The sequence below is a fragment of the Rhinopithecus bieti genome, unplaced genomic scaffold (assembly GCF_001698545.2).
Source record: "Rhinopithecus bieti isolate Rb0 unplaced genomic scaffold, ASM169854v2 scaffold_43991, whole genome shotgun sequence".
In the NCBI taxonomy this organism is placed as follows: domain Eukaryota; kingdom Metazoa; phylum Chordata; class Mammalia; order Primates; family Cercopithecidae; genus Rhinopithecus; species Rhinopithecus bieti.
The window spans coordinates 97,278-101,200 of NW_016817751.1; the positions used below are offsets into that span (position 1 = coordinate 97,278).

The 3,923-nt window shown below is 49.5% G+C and overlaps 1 protein-coding gene across 1 annotated transcript in view; it reads left to right on the forward strand.

Moving 5' to 3' along the window:
- Positions 1 to 738: 738 nt before the first annotated feature.
- The window catches only part of LOC108517983 (carbonic anhydrase 5B, mitochondrial-like), a 27,263-nt gene continuing 24,078 nt past the window's right edge, over positions 739 to 3,923 (forward strand). The window contains exon 1 of the mRNA XM_017856110.1: positions 739 to 967. The gene's annotated coding sequence lies outside the window, so the exon portion shown is untranslated. The remainder of the gene's footprint in view (positions 968 to 3,923) is intronic.

The window sequence follows — 3,923 nt, forward strand, 5'->3', positions numbered from 1 at the left end:
TGTACACAGGGGAAGAAAGCTGGTTATAGCTTCTTCACATTTTTCACGTGGACCCAGAGTTGTAAATGGAGGGAAGAAGGATAGCAGAGGAATCTCAAAGCACAAAGCGGGGGTGATGTCTTCACGGGCCCTCAGCAGCAACGGGGCACTGGGTGCCTAGGAAAGGCCATCTGGAGGAGACATCAGGCAGTAGAGGAATTCTCTTTTTTCCACTCATCTGCCCTAGCATTTAAGGTCGGCTAAGAGGCTAGAAGGAACACATCCACGGTTCTGCTTTAGAGGATATGAAAATTGGGCTGGAAGGAACATGGGTCCACAGTTCGAGTTCAGAGGATATAAAAACTGGCTTAAAGAAACTCGGGTAAATTAGACATGAAAACTAGCGGGAAAGGACACGTGCATTGTTTGTTTCCCTACTGAGTCACCTGTTCCCAGCACATAAAGTCGTGGTGTTTGGAGATGGGAGGAACCGAGGGAAAGTCACTTTTTAGATAAGGCTCTAGAGCCTCAGGTCTAGTTTCAATCCACAAATGCGGCCAGCGGCGAGCAGGAGGAGGGAGGAGTGGTCCCGCGGGGGGATTTGGGGGCGGGGCCAGAGCGGGGCTCAGAGGCGTGGCCCAGGCTAGAGGGACGAGCCCAGGCGGAGCGTAGAGGCGTGGTCAGGAGGGAGCAGGGGTGAATGGGGCCGTGGCCCGGGCGAGAGGGGCGTGGCTGTAGCTAAAGGGGTGCGGCCAGGGTGGAGGGCAGAGACTGGCACGGTTTGGGCGGGCGTGACCAGGGCGGTACGTGCGGATGTAGTGGGGCGCGGATCTGCCAGGTGGGGGCGTGGCCTCGGTTGAGGGGCGCGGCCCTAGTATGTGGGGCGTAACAGGGCACGAGGGGACGTAGCTCTGATCGGCTGGCGTGCAGGCTGCGGATCCCCGGAGACTAGCGAGCGGCTAGGTTTGTGATCTGGAGAGACGCTCAGGTAAGGACGGGTGCCCGAGAGGAGTGGGGCGACAAGGGGCAGGCCGATCCAGACAGGGCCGAGATTCTTCCCACGACTCCCTGCCCCACCGGGTTTCGGAGCTAGGAGAGCTGTTGATCCTGCGAGTATTGTCTGGGTCCCAGCAGGGCGCCCCGGAGTACTGGGGCCTAATGGGGTATCGAACTCCCCCACCCCAGCCCTCTTCCTCCACTATGGGAGTTACCAAACGGCTGTCATCCTTTAAGGTTCTTTGCACAGGACGCGATAATAGCTGTTCTAGAGAAAAGGGGGTGGGCGAGGGCAGTTCCTTGGTAGGTAGGGTTGCCAAGGTTGGTTGAATCCAAATAACTCCAGAAAGTCCAGCCTGCTGTGAATAGCTGGAGACGGGAGTAAGGGCAACAAATCTGAGGTTGCGGTTCCAGAAACCGAGGCGCAGTAAACTGGGACTCCCTCAGATCTGCATTGTAGCCGCACTGCCCACTATGCTAGGGGCTGTGGAGAGACACAGCCACCCACCCCCAAGATAGGGGATCAGCATCACAATTGTGCCATGCGGGCAAATCTGAGTCTTCTTCGCTCTGCAGTTCCTTCTGGCCTTTTTGTTTTGTGCTCAGCCCTAAAGCTGAAGGAGAGGAACCTGCAAATACAAACCGTGTTGGTTTTCGTGATTCTTGTGGCATTCAATGTTAAATGCTTCTGCCCTGAGGCTTGTGGCAATTGGTTAATATTGGTGTCAGTGCCCTTCCCTCAGGTGTATTTTCACTGAGAGAGTTTGAGAGACATGGGGAGTTGATATGTACACTTTAGTTTGAAAAGAACTTGTTCTCTCTTAACCAGTGAAAACCGCATTGCTTTCTGCTTCCCATTCTTCCTTTACTGATAATCTGGCCATCACTCTGCTGTTTAAAAGTCTTGCTGGAGTATGGAGACAAGTAGCCCTATTTCTGTGGTGAGAGAAGCTACCCCAGAGCATACCCTTGAATTGTCCCTGCACATCCCTCAGGAGTGGCCACTCTTCTTGGGTATGTTGGAAGTGGAAAACCATAAAGCTTTCTAGGAATAGTTTTTACTCAGGTACTTTTTTTTTTTTTAACCTCAGCACCAGGGTTGGAATTCACTGAAATGCCAAAAGCAGCAAGGGCACCGTTCTCTGTGCCTGTACACACCTGCCCTCTTCTCCCTGGAGCCAGGCAAAAAGCTACAACCACTCACAATTGGAACGCAGTAAAGGTTGAATGAATTGTGAGTGAATGAATGAATATGAATATTTGGGAAATTGGATGGAAAGGGGAAAATGCATTTCATCTCATTGGTGGCACTGGGCAATTATTAGAAACATATTTTGAAACCTTTGGCTACCACACATTGGGATCATGCTCCCAGGGAAGAAGTGGGTGAGAGGGGGAAGCTGAGCTTTCTCAGTCAAGATATTGCAACATAATCTCTAATTTGGGAATTGCAAAAAGGCTTGTTTCCTTTTGAAATCAAGAGGTGATCAAAGGAAGGGTCAATCTGTTGAGAATGAAGGAACTTTTTCCAATGTAATTGTAACCTTTAGTCAGAGTACATTTTTTTTTTCTGTTTTGCCTACATATGAATGGCTTAATCAGGCAGAGTTCAAGCTACTTGTCGTTTAATAAATACAAGATTTATGAATGATTCATTGAGGGCTTTCAGAATCTTTGTTTCCACACATTTCTAAGTCTGGAAAACAGCTAAGGGGCAGGTTAGCAAAATCCGAGGATATACATAAATCTTCAGTGATGGCAAAGAGCATATAACACAGAAAGCTCCCCTGTAGTCCATCGAGCCCAGGGACCCATCTTTATGGACAAACTTAGGTATGGACAGATTCTCCATGAAATACAGTAATGTATGGTATTAGTTGATTGTTACGTGCTGTGTTTGATGGTTAAACATTATTTTTGGTTTCACAAACTTGGGTTTTATGAATGCAGTAAGTTTAAATAACCAACTCTTAATAAACTATAACTTCTAATTTAACAGAGAGGATAGACCTTAGGCCTGAACAAAAATAACCTTATGTGTTGTTATAGGTATTGCAATCTAGTATTAGCTAAATTGAATTTCTGTTTACTTGGATTTTCCTGGAACCTCCTCACCTGGACCTTCCAAGCTCTGTTCCTTCCTTGATTGCCTTTGACTGTTTGTTCTCAGTCTCAGCATCCTTCATGGCTCCTTTTTGTGAGTCTCCCTTGATACACCTGTAACTGCTGGGAGTAGGGGATTCTCTTTCTATCTGTAGCTTCCTGACCGCTCCTGAGCACCAGAGCTCTGTTGCCAACTCTCTCCTAGACCTCTCCTCTCAGCTGTCCCATTGACACCTTAAATCCAATATGATTAGCGGGCTGGGCACCGTGGCTCACGCCTGTACGCTTGTAATCCCAGCACTTCGGGAAGCTGAGGCGGGTGGATCGTTTGAGGCCAGGAGTTCGAGACCAGCCTGGACAACATGGCGAAACCTCATCTCTACCAAAAATACAAAAATTAGCTGGACGTGGTGGTATACCTGTGGTCCCAGCTACTTGGGAGGCTGAGGTGGGAGGATCACTTGAGCGTGGGAGGCAGAGGGTACAGTGAGCCAAGATCATGCCACTGTACTGTAGCGTGGGTGACAGAGACCCCATCTCCTTCTTCTTTTTCTTTTTTTTGAGACGGAGTTTTGCCCTGTCACCTAGCCTGTTGTACAGTGGTGCGATCTCGGCTCACTGCAACCTCTGCCTCCTGGGTTCAAGTGATTCTCCTGCCTCAGCCTCCCGAGTAGATGGGCTTATAGGCTTGCACCACCATGCACGGCTAATTTTTGTATTTTTAGTGGAGATGGGGTTTTGCTATGTTGGCCAGGCTGGTCTGGGACTCCTGCCATCAAGTAATCCACCCTCCTCGGCCTCCTAAAGTGCTGGGATTACAGGTGTGAGCCTCTGCACCTGACCTG